The sequence below is a fragment of the Erpetoichthys calabaricus genome, chromosome 1 (genome assembly GCF_900747795.2).
Source record: "Erpetoichthys calabaricus chromosome 1, fErpCal1.3, whole genome shotgun sequence".
In the NCBI taxonomy this organism is placed as follows: Eukaryota; Metazoa; Chordata; class Cladistia; order Polypteriformes; family Polypteridae; genus Erpetoichthys; species Erpetoichthys calabaricus.
The window spans coordinates 353192252-353207676 of NC_041394.2; the positions used below are offsets into that span (position 1 = coordinate 353192252).

Sequence of the window (15425 nt, forward strand, 5' to 3'; positions counted from 1 at the left end):
AGGCCCTAGGCTATTCCACTTATGAGGCCCTTTCACCTTCCATTTTTAAGTTTGTACATTACATGAGAGATAATAAAATTTTGCTAACAATTTGAATGTAGGCCCCTCTTGATCTTGAGGCCCTAGGCTGAAGCCTAGTTAGCCTCTAGGAAAATCCGGCCCTGGGTATACCTGACTTGCACTAAGATTAATGTTTATAAGTTTTCATATCTACTTATGCTAATACATTAATATAATAACTTCTTATTTTCCATAACACCAAGTGAGGAGATGGCCAGGTCAACTGACTTGTGTCTCTAAGAGTATCACCCCAAGGGGCTTGTGAGCCCACAAAAGGTTTCTACTGCCAGAGGTTTTTGTTTCCTCTCCACCACTGCCATTCATTTTGTTATCTGGAACTTCTATTAGATAGATAGATAGATAGATAGATAGATAGATAGATAGATAGATAGATAGATAGATAGATAGATAGATAGATAGATAGATAGATAGATAGATAGATAGATAGATAGATAGATAGATACTTTATTAATCCCAATGGGAAATTCACATTCTTCAGCAGCAGCATACTGATACAATAAATAATATTAAATTAAAGAATGATAATAATACAGGTGAAAAAAACAGACAATAACTATGTATAATGTTAAATATTAATGTTTACCCCCCCTGGTAGAATTAAAGAGTCGCATAATCATATTGCAGATGTTGAAGGAAGCCAGCCTTCTAAGGTAGTATAACCGGCTCTGTCCTCTCTTGCACAGAGCATTAGTATTGGCAGTCCAGTCTAATTTATCATCCAGCTACACTCCCACATATTTATAGGTCTGCACCCTCTGCACACAGTCACCTTTGATGATCACTGGGTCTATGAGGGGTCTGGGCCTCCTAAAATCCACCACCAGCTCCTTGGTTTTGCTGGTGTTCAGGTGTAGGTGGTTTGAGTCGCACCATTTAACAAAGTCATTGATTAGGTCCCTATACTCCTCCTCCAGCCCATTCCTGATACAGCCCACGATAGCAGTGTCATCAGCGAACTTTTGCACATGGCAGGACTCCGAGTTGTATTGGAAGTCCGATGTATATAGGCTGAACAGGACCGGAGAAAGTACAGTCCCTTGTGGCGCTCCTGTGTTGCTGACCACAATGTCAGACGTGCAGTTCCCAAGACGCACATACTGAGGTCTGTCTTTAAGATAGTCCACGATCCATGCCACTAGGTATGAATCTAATCTCATCTCTGTCAGCTTGTCCCTAAGGAGCAGAGGTTGGATTGTGTTGAAGGCGCTAGAGAAGTCTAGAAACACAATTCTTACAGCACCACTGCCTCTGTCCAAGTGAGAGAGGGATCGGTGTAGCATATAGATGATGGCATCTTCCGCTCCCACCTTCTCCTGATATGCAAACTGCAGAGGGTCAAGGGCGTGTTGAACCTGTGGCCTAAGGTGGTGAAGCAGCAGCCTCTCCATGGTCTTCATCACATGTGATGTCAGAGCAACAGGCCGAAAGTCATTCAGCTCACTAGGACGTGATACCTTTGGGACTGGGGTGATACAAGATGTTTTCCAAAGCCTCGGGACTCTCCCCTGTTCCAGGCTCAGGTTGAAGATGTGCTGTAGAGGACCCCCCAGCTCCAATGCACAGACCTTCAGCAGTCGTGGCGATACTCCATCTGGACCCGCTGCTTTGCTGGCACGAAGTCTCCTCAGCTCTCTGCTCACTTGCGCTGTTGTAATTATGGGTGGGGATGTCTTTCCTATGCTGGTATCAGCAGAAGGATGTGTGGAGGGTGCAGTACTCCGAGGTGAGAGTGAGAGTGGGTTAGGGTGGTCAAACCTGTTAAAAAAGTTGTTCATTTGGTTTGCTCTCTTCACGTCTCTCTCAATGGTGGTACCCCCGCTTCGAGCTGCAGCCAGTGATGATCTTCATCCCATCCCACACTTCCTTCATGCTGTTATTCTGCAACTTCTGCTCCAGCTTTCTCCTGTACTGCTCCTTCGCCGCCCTGAGTTGGACTCGGAGTTCCTTCTGCACGCGCTTGAGCTCATGCTGATCACCGTCTTTAAAAGCCCTTTTCTTCTGATTCAAAAGGCCCTTGATGTCACTTGTAATCCATGGCTTGTTGTTAGCATAGCAGCGTACTGTTCTTACTGGAACTACAATGTCCATACAGAAGTTGATGTAGTCAGTAGTGCAGTCAACAACTTCCTCAATGTTCTCACTATGAGATCCCTGCAGGATATCCCAGTCTGTAATTCCAAAACATTCTCTCAGAGTATTCTCAGCCTCCGGGGTCCACTTCCTGAATGATCGTGTGGTTACAGGTAGGACTCTAACTTTTGGTTTATAGTGAGGCTGAAGCAGAACCAGGTTATGATCTGCTTTCCCAAGCGCAGGCAGCGGGGTGGCACTGTATGCATCTTTAACGTTTGCATAAAGTAAATCAATAGTCTTATTTCCCCGGGTGTTACAGTGCACATACTGGGAGAATGCAGGTAATGTTTTGTCCAGTGTCACATGGTTAAAGTCTCCAGCGATTAGCACAAGCGCCTCAGGGTGCTGCGTTTGTAACTTAGCAACAGCGGAATGGGTGATGTCACTCGCTGACTCCACGTCTGCCCGAGGAGGTATGTAAACAATAACAACAATGACGTGTCCAAACTCTCTGGGCAAGTAATAGGGACGTAAACTTACGGCCAACAGTTCGATATCCCTGCAGCAAGTGGAGATTTTGACGTTAACATGTCCAGAGTGACACCACCGTGTATTAACATAGAGAGCGAGTCCTCCTCCTTTGTGCTTACCACAGGTACTTGCATCTCTGTCCGCTCTAACTGTGCTAAACCCGGGTAGCTCCACGTTGGCATCTGGGATGGTGTTATTTAGCCAGGTTTCGCAAAAACACAACAAACTGCATTCTCTGTAGGTCCTGACATTTTTCACCAGCGCAGCCAGTTCGTCGATCTTATTTGAGATTGAGTTTACATTCCCCAGAATCACAGAAGGCACCGAAGGCTTGAAACGCCACTTTCTCGCAAGCCGCTTCTTTTTTAGCTTAGTGCCGGCTCTGCTGCCACGATATCGCCTTCTTACCTCGTCGGGTAAATATGGAACCACACCGGCACTGGCATTTGTTCTCAGCGCCCGAAGTTGAGTACTTGAATAGGCGAGTCTCGGCGTGTTAAAATCCATGCCCACGTTGTAAAAGTAAGTGTGTCCAGGGAAGGAATCCACATAAAATAAAGTGGTAGGAGTGATCAATAAATAAAAATAGAAAAATAAAAGTAGAAAAGTACACATACATATACAGTCATACACGGAGCTGCTGAAAAGGCTGCCACTCACGGCGGCGCCGGATGCACATATATTAGTGTGACTATGATTGAGTTTTACCCAAATTTGAAGAGTGTCTGTATTTCTATGTATGTACCCTGACACGTGTGCACATATATGTCACTGCTGAATGTTTTGGACTTTGTGATCTCCATATGATATTTGTGAATTGATATAAATGTTATCAGAGACGACTGTATGAGAATAAACTGTTTAGAGCCACACTGACCATCTGAAGTAGTCACAGATACTTCTGTGCTCACTGACTGGTGCTGTTACCACGCTGGAGTCATCACAAGACTTTTCTTTTTTTCCCTAAGGTCATTGGTTCAGAACTGTGTATTATATAGAAATTAAAAATATAAGTTGATAAAACAAGGGTAAAAAGAAAAATTTTAATGAAAAGTAGAGAGATGTGTTTTTGCTGTAAAGAACTGAGCAAGTGAGCAAACTTTGAAGTGATGTAACACTTTGCCAAAACATTCAAAAGCAATCAGATATCAGAAGAATTTCTAAAGAAATCGCATTCTTCTTGTTTTTCTTGGAAAGGGTGAAATGCACAGTAAGTTCTTCTCCACACCCCTGTAGCAGTTCAGCAGGCCACGGCTTAATATTACTGTAAGAAGAAAACACTAAAAGTTCTCAAGCTGCCTGCTACTGTTTACTTAAAATGGAAATCATTCTGTGGAAATCAGACATCTGCAAGAGTCAGTTACAGTAAAAGGGCAAAGCCCACCCTAGGATGTCTAAGTCACTTTTCATGAAGGTTTCACACTCAGTAAATTTGACCATTAAAATGGTAATCAAATAGCGATGTGAAATCAACATTAAATAACTGGTTTATGTCTAGCATGGTCATTTCATTATATTCGTTTCTGATAAAAATGAAGGTTTAAATTGTTTTATTTAGTCATGGGTACTCAACAAGGTTTGATGTTTGTTTGTCATCCATAGGAAAACACGGAAACACATTTGTGAATGTTAACCATTTTAGAAATCACTCAAAAACACTGAAACAGTGATCAGAGGGTGGCTGTCCTGCCTGTGATGGTTTCCAGTGATTCCATCTCAGGGTCCATCTCTTCACACTTGGGCTTCTAAAGATCTTCAGTTCAGATATCACAGCACAACAAGGACTTCACTTGATGGGGTCTCACAGATTGCAGTGAATCTCAGCAGGACAGCAGCTCTGCACGAGAGATCTCAGCCACATGGCTCATGTGGACAGAACATCGACAAGGCAAAGAGGTGGGCTTGGGTTCAAATCAGTCAGGGTAGAGACATGACTGAAATTAATCTTAATTTATGAGAAACTGTCCTGGACTATATGAGTCTTCTTGTGGTGGACCACCTGGACCCACTGAAGTTCACTAATCAGACAGCGATTGGAGTGGTGGATGCAATTCTCAATCTGCTCCACAAGGCTTACTCTCACCTGGACTAAGATGGCAGCACTGTGAGGATCATGCGTTTTGATTTCTCTAGTAACTTCAGTACCAACCAATCATCCCTTTCAAGGGGTCAATTCAGAGATATGCAGGTGGATGAGCCTCTGGTGTCCTGATAATGGACTATCTGTGGGGCAGACCACAGTTTGTGAGACTCAAGGACTGAATGGAGCATCAAGCTGAAGTGTACATCACTCTGGACACCTCAGACTACAAATATAACAGCAGCTCAGGTCACTTGCAGAAATTCTCAGATGATTCTACACTTATGGGGTGTATTGCTAAGGGGGATGAGATAAAGGAGAGGAGTCAGGTGAAAAATGACTGCAACTTAACATCAGCAAAATAAAGGAACTGCTTATAGACTTTCACCACACCAAGCAGCCTCTATGTCCGGACATTATTCAAGGAGTGGATATAGAATTGGTCCACTTGTATAGGTACTTAGGGGTCCACATTAATGACAGATTGGTCTCATAACAAAAGAGAAACTAGAGAAGAAAGGGCAGAGCCGGATCAGTTTTCTAAGGAGACTGTGTTCCTTTCATGAGGGAAGTGACATCCTTCACATCTTCTAGTCAAGTCAAGTCAAGTCAACTTTATTTATAAAGCACTTTACATACAACAGCCGCTGACCAAAGTGCTGAACATAGGCTAAAATAAATTTTAAACAAAAACAAAATAATAAATAAGTAAAATAAAATACAATAAATGAAACTAATTAAAACATAGTAAACACAAGTAAACAGAGTCAATACAGAGTAAAATCAACTGCTCACACAGGATCAAACGCCAAACCAAAGAGGTAAGTCTTAAGAGCAGACTTAAAAATGGGCAGTGAGGAGGCCTGTCTAATGTGGATCGGCAGTGAATTCCAGAGCCTTGGAGCCACAACGGAAAAAGCCCTATCCCCCTGAGCTTTCGCTGAGTCCTCGGCACATCCAGAAGCAGCTGACCAGCTGATCTGAGTGAGCGGGAAGGAGAGTGCATATGCAGCAGCTCAGCGAGGTAGGGTGGAGCAAGCCCATTTAAGGACTTCAAAACAAATAAAAGAATCTTAAAATGAACTCTAAACTGAACAGGCAGCCAGTGCAGTGAGGATAACACAGGTGTAATGTGCTCATTTTTTCGCGTGCCAGTTAAAAGGCGTGCAGCAGCATTTTGTACCAGCTGGAGCCGAGACAGGGTGGACTGGCTAACACCAACATACAACGAATTACAATAGTCCAGCCGGGTTGTAATGAAAGCGTGGATTATTGTTGTAAATTGATCTTTGGAAAGAATGTTTTTTATCTTTGCCAAACGTCTCAGCTGAAAAAAAACAAGATTTCACCACCGTGCTGATCTGACCGTCCAGTCTAAAATCCTCATCTATCCTAAAACCCAGATTTGTAATGACAGGTGTACCATATTGTGCAAGGGGACCCAAATCCACAGGAGCAGAAGTAGAAATAGACCCACTGGTGCCCCCAGGACCAAAAACTATAACCTCTGTCTTATTTTCATTAAAATTTAAGAAGTTTACTGCCATCCAAGCTTTCACCTCTTCTAGGCACATAACCAAAGTTTGTATGGAGTAAGCATCCTTGCGTTTGAGGGGTACATAAACCTGAGTATCGTCTACATAACAATGCAAAGCAATTTTATGCTTTCTAAGAATAGAGCCAAGAGGCAGGAGATACAAAGAAAATAGCAGAGGACCAAGTATGGAGCCTTGTGGAACCCCACACGATAGTGAAGCAGAGGAGGATCTAAATTCATCTAGCCTCACTGAAAAAGTTCTTTGAGTCAAGTATGATTTAAACCACGCCAAGGCAGTACCACGAATGCCCACACAGTGCTCCAGATGAGATAATAAAATACTATGATGTATAGTATCAAAAGCAGCTGTTAAATCGAGCAGAACTAAAATCACATAATCCCCTGAGTCTGTTGCCAAAAGGATGTCATTAAAAACCTTCAGTAATGCGGTTTCAGTACTGTGAAGCGGCTTAAAACCAGATTGAAACACTTTGAGAAAATCACTTTTATCTAAAAAGGCTTTCAATTGAATATACACACTTCTCTCCAAAATTTTGGACAGAAACGGAAGCTTGGAAATCGGTCTAAAATTGGATAGAACAGTGGGATCTAGGCTTGGTTTTTTGATCAATGGTTGCACTATGGCAAGTTTAAATAAATTAGGAACTACGCCTGAGGAAAGGCTGCTATTGATAATAGCAAGAACAGATGGCCCTAAAACAGAAATAATCTCTTTAAAAAGAGAAGGTGGGACAACATCAAAAGGAGAACCTGAGGGCTTCGATTGACCAACAATCTCATGTAAACAAGATACACTGTAAAAGATCTTATGTGCTATCTACTTAAAAAAAATATGGTAACAATATTGCACATATTATTTTTAAGCAGTTTTTAAGGCTTGATTTTTTTAGAAGAATTTACTTAAATAAATCATGTAAAAAATCCTAAATTATTTAGCCAGACGCATATTATTTTTAAGTAGTATTTACGGCTTGATTTTTTTCCCTAGCAGAATCTACTTGAATAAATCATGTAAAGCATCCCAAATTATTTAGCCAGAGACATGATGATTTTAGCATTATTAGTGGAATAATCGTTTTTAGTTTAAGCACATAAAACAAAATGTACTCATATGTATTAAGGAAAATTACTTAATAATATAAAAAACATTTTATAATAAAATGAATACATAATGCATTTTGGTGTTAAACATGCCTGCACTCTCTCTCTGCACTCTCACCTTCTCTCTCTCTCTCTCATTTTTCCTAGGGCACGAAGCGGAAGCGGAAGCAAAGCAGAAGCGGACAATGGCCGACAGTGAGGTGAATCGCATTGCAACTGTAGTCGAGGAACTCCAGGCACTCGATGAACAGATTCAGAATCTTCTGTCCAGACGAAGATACCTCAGAGATCTGAAGGCTCGGCTGTTGGATAAACCGTCCTCGCCATCTGTTATCGGCGTAACATCAACCCCGCGTTGTGCCGCGCAAGTCACCTTCACCCCCGCGCCTCGTAGGAGCGACACCGATGATGACCTCGGTGTATTTCAGCTATGCAGGCGGGGGTTCAAGGCCAGAACACCTCCATCGGCACAGGCAAGCATCGTAACCCAGAACCGGTTTGACCCTCTAAGCGTCCCCAGTTCGCCTTCAGCTCCTGGTGATGTAATTGTGGTAGGTGATTTTATTGTTAGGAACCTCAATATCACTTGCCCTAATAGAAAATCTTTTGTTTTTTGTTTTCCCGGTGCTCGTGTCCGAGATGTGACGAGACGTGCACCGGCGATCTACAAGAACAGGGCAGTTGGAGCCATTGTTATACATGCTGGCGTAAACGACATAAGGCACCGACAGTCGGAGATCCTCAAGGCAGACTTCACTGCATTAATTAAAGACACAAAGGAGAGGACCCCATCGGCAAAGATATTCATCTCGGGTCCACTCCCTCTCGTCAGACGATCAAACGAGTATTACAGTCGTCTGCTTGGTTTAAACAACTGGCTGCAGGGCTTCTGCAAGAATCAAGACATCGGGTTCATTAACAACTGGGACCTCTTTTGGGAAAGACCGCGTTTCTTCAAGCGAGATGGCCTGCATCCGAACAGCTTCGGCGCCCGGGTCCTCTCCGAAAACATATCGAAGGTAATTCGTTTATCTTGACTATCTATCTCTGCTTTTAACCCCTTCCGAAATGCCACTCCTGTGTTTGGTCATGATAATTGTTTAAAAAAATCTTCCATAAAAGTGCGCAACATAAATACTGTAATAACCAATCTTAATGCACATAGAAAATCTAGGCAATACGGCATAAACGCCAATAATTTAATTAAAGTTACTACTTTAGATGAACAATGTATTAAAACTGTAAAAACAGATCATAGATTAAACAAAAAATACACACAGAGCGGCGCTAATAAAAATAACTTAATTCCTGTTCCCTATATCAATAACGCACATAGTATTCATCTCTGCTCCTCCGAAACATTGAATATGGCACTATTAAATATTAGAGCTTTAACTAACAAGACGTTTTTTATCAACGACATTAGTGAAAAAAAAAATAGATTTTATTGCACTAAGTGAAACGTGGCTTAGCTCAGATGGCGCAGCTGTTTTAATCGAATCTGCGCCTCCGGATTACAGTTTTACTCGTGCTGATCGCCAAGGAAAGAGAGGTGGAGGGCTAGCAAACATTTACTCTAGCAGGTTAAAATGTAAAAATATCAGTTTTGGTAAGTTCAAGTCTTTTGAGTATCTCGCCATTGTTATTCAGGGAGATTCTCACGTTCTAGTATTATCCGTGTATAGACCTCCTAAATTCAACGCGTCTTTCTTTGAGGAATTCTCTGACTTGATGTCAATCTTAATTACGAACTATGACGCACTCTTAATAGTCGGCGACTTTAATTTTCATGTAGATAATCAATGTGACCAAAAAGTAAAAGAATTTATGAACCTCCTGGACTCTTTTGATTTGAGACAGCTCGTTAATCAGCCTACACATAAAGCAGGTCATACGTTAGACTTAGTGATTACTAAAGGACTAAAAGTTGATATAAAGCAGGTCATTGATACGGGTCTTTCAGACCATTTTCTTCTACTTTTTAATATAGAAATAATGATAGAAAACACTCATGAGAAGCATATTGTTAAAAAACGCTTCTTTGACTCATCAGCAACTTTAAAACTTACAAACATTCTAACCAATCAGTCCGTTTATAGTGCCAACTATAATAGCGAGGAGAATGTAAATAGTAAGGTGGAAAGATTTAATACTAAAGTGAGGGCTGCTGTTGACATAGTTGCACCTGAAAAGACAGTTAAAAAATCTTCTAGCATTGTTATACCTTGGAAGACCCAAAGAGTGTCTGATTTAAAGAGAACATGCCGTAGAGCTGAGCGTAAATGGAGGAAGACTAAACTAACTATTGACTATGAGATATTAAAAGTTAAAATAACAGAATACAATAACACAGTCCGTCTTGAGAGGCGCTGCTATTTCTCTAAGATTATAAATAACAATGCTAGTAATCCCAGAGTCTTATTTTCGACAATTGATCATCTGTTAAACCCAGGTAACTCAAAGGAATGCCTCCTAAGTACTTCCAGTAAAACCTGTGAGGCTATCGCTGTATTTTTCAATCAAAAAATTAATGATATTAGAAATAACATAGTATATCTCCCCAACACTAAGGATCCCCCGAAACCCCAGTACTCCATAATAAATAAATTAGAGTCTTTCACTAGGATAGATTTACCTGATTTACATAAAATAATTTCTCAAATGAAACCATCCACCTGTGCCCTTGACCCAATACCAACAATTTTTTTCAAAGAAGTATCGGGTGTGCTTAGTGATAATGTTCTTGACATAGTAAATTCGTCATTAGATACGGGAGTCTTCCCAGACTGTCTTAAGACTGCGGTAATTAAACCCCTACTTAAGAAAAATAATCTCGACCCCTCTGCTCTTGAAAATTATAGACCCATCTCTAACCTGCCTTTCTTAAGTAAAATTCTAGAGAAGGCAGTCATTATGCAGTTAAATGAGCACCTCAATAAACATGCTATTCTTGATAAATTTCAGTCAGGTTTTAGAACAAATCACAGCACAGAAACTGCACTCGTTAAAGTAGTAAATGACTTGCGGGTAAATGCAGACAGAGGCCATTTATCTGTTCTCATCCTCTTAGATTTGAGTGCCGCATTTGACACTATTGATCATAATATTCTTAAGAATCGCCTTAGTCAATGGGTGGGCCTCTCTGGCAGTGTCTTAAACTGGTTTGAATCCTACCTGGCAGGGAGAAAATTCTTTGTTAGTTGTGGTAATTATAACTCAAAGACACATGATATTCTATATGGTGTTCCACAAGGCTCTATCCTGGGTCCGCTGCTCTTCTCAATCTACATGCTTCCATTAGGTCAGATTATCTCGGGACATAACGTGAGCTACCACAGCTATGCTGATGACACACAGCTGTATTTATCAATAGCACCTGATGACCCCAAATCTCTTGATTCGCTAACACAATGTCTAACCTGTATCTCAGAATGGATGAATAGTAACTTTCTCAAATTAAATAAAGAAAAAACCGAAATCTTAGTGATTGGCAATAATGGATACAATGAGGCTATTAGAAATAAACTGGATGCATTAGGATTAAAAGTCAAATCGGAGGTAAAAAGCTTAGGGGTAACCGTTGATTGTAATCTGAATTTTAAATCGCATATTAATAAAATCACTAGGACAGCATTTTTTCACCTAAGGAACATAGCAAAAGTTAGACCTCTTATATCATCGAAAGATGCAGAGAAATTAGTTCATGCGTTTGTCTTTAGTCGGCTAGATTACTGTAATGCACTCCTCTCAGGACTACCCAAAAAAGACATCAATCGTTTGCAGTTAGTGCAGAATGCAGCTGCTAGAATCCTTACCAGGAAAAGAAAATCCGAACACATTTCTCCAGTTTTGATGTCACTACACTGGTTACCTGTGTCATTCAGAATTGACTTTAAAATTCTGCTTATGGTTTATAAAGCTTTAAATAATCTCGCCCCGTCTTATATATCGGAATGTCTGACGTCTTATATTCCAAATCGCAACCTCAGATCCTCAACTGAGTGTCTCCTTAGAATTCCAAGAGCAAAACTTAAAAGAAGTGGTGAGGCGGCCTTCTGCTGTTATGCACCTAAAATCTGGAATAGCCTGCCAGTAGGAATTCGCCAGGCTAATACAGTGGAGCACTTTAAAAAACTACTGAAAACACATTACTTTAACATGGCCTTCTCATAACTTCACTGTAATTTAATCCTGACACTCTGTATATCCAATTCATTATAATAACTATTCATTCAAAATTTGTACTAACCCCTACTCTCTCTTCTGTTTCCTTTTCCGGTGTCCTATTGGTGGTGGCTACCCAAAGCACCATGATGTTCCAACAATGATGGATGGATTAAAAGCCAGAAGTCTGTATAACCATCAGCATCAAGTGACTCCGTGAGAACCCTAACTACAAAGAGGACTATTTCATTTATGTTAGGTAGAATGCCCAAAGGGGACTGGGCGGTCTCGTGGCCTGGAACCCCTACAGATTTTATTTTTTTTCTCCAGCCTTCTGGAGTTTTTTTTTGTTTTTTCTGTCCACCCTGGCCATCGGACCTTACTCCTTTTTATGTTAACTAAGGTTGTCTTATTTTAATTTCTTATTTGTCTTTTATTCTTCTTTTCTTCATTATGTAAAGCACTTTGAGCTACTTTTTGTATGAAAATGTGCTATATAAATAAATGTTGTTGTTGTTGTTGTTATTCCATGTTACACTGGTATCAAAATATTAAACACTTTGTAAAATAGTGTATATAACATTTACAGCATTTTTAAGAAAAAACAAAAACAATTTGTAAAACAGTTTGTAACTCACAATTTATGTCATTGAAATCAACTGTTTAGCATCAAACCAGATAAACTGTTGTAGAACAAGCTGCAGAACAATCTCAAACCTCAACCTGGGCATTTTCACCAAAACTTGGTAACAATGGAATGTGTCTCTCACAATCTAATGCACAAGTTTGTTTTTGAGAGATTGTAATTTGGGGGAAAACCTGCAAACATCCAGTTCCAAGAAGAGCTTCTGAAAGGCCTCAAACGTGTTCCTCAGTTGTTTGGGAGAGGTGAGGTTTAATGCATACGTGAATCCAAGAAGAATTGTGCAGGCTCTAGTCAGATTTCCCAAGCCAGTCATGACTTGCACACCCTCCAAGACAATGCTAAAGTCCTCCTGGTCATCCTTCTTGCAGACAGCAATTTTCATTACCTGCTGCAGTAGACTTTGCTGCACATCCTCATTTTCATACTGTAAAACAAACATAACATATTTTATTATGAAGATCTGTTATTTATGTAGTTTGTGTAAGATGTTCAAACAAGTTTTTCCTCATAAGAACTTAAAATGCTGATACCTCAAGGAAGTACAGTAAACCATTTCTAGGTTCATATCTTTGTAACATTGTAAAACACTAACTCCCCAAAACTTGTTTCAGTGGACTATGGAGACTGACACTACAATAAACTCAAGTATACTATGGCTAATGGTAGACAGGATGTTTTCAGAAATGTTGACATTGTTTATTTCATTTATATTGCTGACACTAGTGCAAGAATTTTTTTACATGAGGAACGTACTTATGTTTAAGATGTATTTCTGTTTTTGTAAAGGAAAACAAATGCTAAATGCAGTTTTCTGAAAACAATAAATATCTGAAATAGTTTTAGACACTTACATTGTACTCCTGGATGAGGTCTTCCTCCTTTTCACCCAAGTAATTGACCAAGCAACAGAGGACAACATCTCTTGTCTGTTCTATGTTTTGATGTGAGGTCTAAGGCACCAAAAGTGTAGAAATTAGTAATAGTACCCAATAATAATGAAGCAAATATCAATCAAATAATAATAAAAAATACCAATTAAAATACCTGCTGTATGGCACCCATTTTCTTCTTCGAAATCTGTCCAAGTGCTCCTCCTTTGCAGGAAAATATTGTGAAAAGTTTAGAAGTGTAGTAATCCAACATCTTAATAAATGTTGGCTCATGGTGCAGAGTAGTAATTCTCCTAAACTCTTCATTAATCTAAAAAATGAAACACACAAACACTGATTATAATTATGTTCAGTTGACAACCACATTATTATCTGTGATGGTATTTAATGACAAAATGTAAAATCCCTACCTGGAGAATGTCAAACAGAGCAGGCCAGCGATCTTTAAATTCTGCAACTGTCGGGCACAATTCAACCTAATCACCAAGATCATGAAATTGGAATGGTTTAAGCCTAGAAACCCAATACTGCTAAACAAGTCTAAACATTTTTAAATATCGTTAAAGACTAATTTTAAATAAATTTGCATTATAGTAAATCTCAGATGTGTTCAAATAACTTCACTCAGGTCGAATTTTACATAGATTAATCAAAGAGAAAATGTAAATTGCTATAGATATATCTTACTCTTTGTGGAGACTGATAATGCCTTAATTATTGCAAAGATGTTTGTATTCTTCAACTAGTCAAAAGCATGGTTATGTCCATATCAATTCCTGGAAGGTCATCGTGTTGCTTCTATGGTGTTTGTGACTTGTTTTTTTTTTTAAGAGGGCGCCCTCTAACGTCGAGGATGAATGAAAAAAATGCATATATTGCGTGAAATGATTAAACGCTAATTTAATACATCTTTACAATTTGAAGCGAATATATAAACACATCAACACTCTTAAAAGTTTTTAAGTATAATCATAGAAACTGCCCCATCTATCAAGCTCGATGCATGGCCATAATTATTTTTGCTTTAGCGACCAACATGTCCATTCTAGCCTCAGCACGTGCATGTGAGGAGTTATGACTAATGAGCTCGAGTTCAGATTTTCACATCAAATAACATCGCATAATTGTAAACCTTTATTTTAAAACGCCTGGTTCAACATAGTCACTGTTTCACATGCCAAAATGATCACTGTCGTTCAGATTCAAAAATATGTATAAAACAATTCCTGTACTAGCGTGAATAAGCGGTGTCCTGAGGAGCTTATTTAAGAAATCAAAATAAAATGTAAAAATTAGTAAGGGGCTTATAACTTATTACCTCTTAATATTTTCCAATGTTCGTCTGCTCCTTCAAAACGCCGTCTGATTACTGCCGTTGAGATTCAAATGAAGGTGACTCAATCAAACCCGGGTAATTGGACCAATTCTCTTAAAATAAATATGAAGCCTTTTTTCCTTAAAATTTTAGCCTAAATGGTTCCTCAAATTAAGCCTAAAAATTGCACTCATTTCCTTAAAAAAATAGGTACAATTTATTTCTTAATTTTATTAGTGAAATGTTCTCAATATATTATAAGAAAAACAGAAAACCTATTTTTTTAATTAAATATGCACATTATTTTTAATGATTACATCAATTTTTTTAATGAAAATTACAAGCCGCATGATTCATTTTTTACAGTGTAGAGTCACCTGCTGAAACTGATAAAAAACAGCAGAGCAGGGGAGAACAGCTAAGGGGTTATAAACAGTGAGAGGTATATGAGCCCTAACATTGTTCACCTTATCTACAAAGAAGTGCAAAAATTTCTCACATGTCTCAAAAGAAGGTTCCATGCAGGCATTCTGTGGAGCATTTAAAACCCTATCTATAACTTCAAATAACACACGAGGTTTGTGATAGTTTGACAGAATAATATTTGACATGTACGCTCTTTTGGCATCTTTCACAATAAACTGATAACGACGCCAGCAGTCTTTCAATACTTGAAACAATACATGCAAATTGTCCTTTCTCCACTTGCGCTCGGCTTTCCAGCACTCGCGTCTAACAGCGCGAGTTGTGTCATTCAGCCAGGGCTCAGATTTCATTTTAGGCTGCCTGGTTTGTAATGGAGCCACAGCATCTAAAACAGTTTGGAAGGTGGAATAAAACCAGGAACAGAGCTCCTCCTTATCGGCGGACGCAGATTCAGGAAGATCGCATTGACTAAACAAAGCAGAAAAATGTACAGCAGTGGATGGATTAATGACCCGACAGCGCCGCACAGAAGCACGGGGTTTATCAGCTTTACAGGGCAA

General features: G+C 39.6%; 1 protein-coding gene and 1 long non-coding RNA gene across 2 annotated transcripts in view; one reads left to right on the forward strand and one right to left on the reverse strand.

Annotated features, from left to right (window-relative positions):
- The window catches only part of LOC114642750 (endonuclease domain-containing 1 protein-like), a 240259-nt gene that overhangs the window by 102850 nt on the left and 121984 nt on the right, over positions 1-15425 (forward strand). The window lies entirely within an intron of this gene.
- On the reverse strand, positions 12122-14327 carry LOC127527907 (uncharacterized). The gene is made up of 5 exons (XR_007935081.1): positions 13812-14327; positions 13535-13600; positions 13279-13434; positions 13086-13184; positions 12122-12658 (listed from the first exon to the last, which is right to left on the reverse strand). It is a non-coding gene; the product is annotated as an uncharacterized LOC127527907 (long non-coding RNA).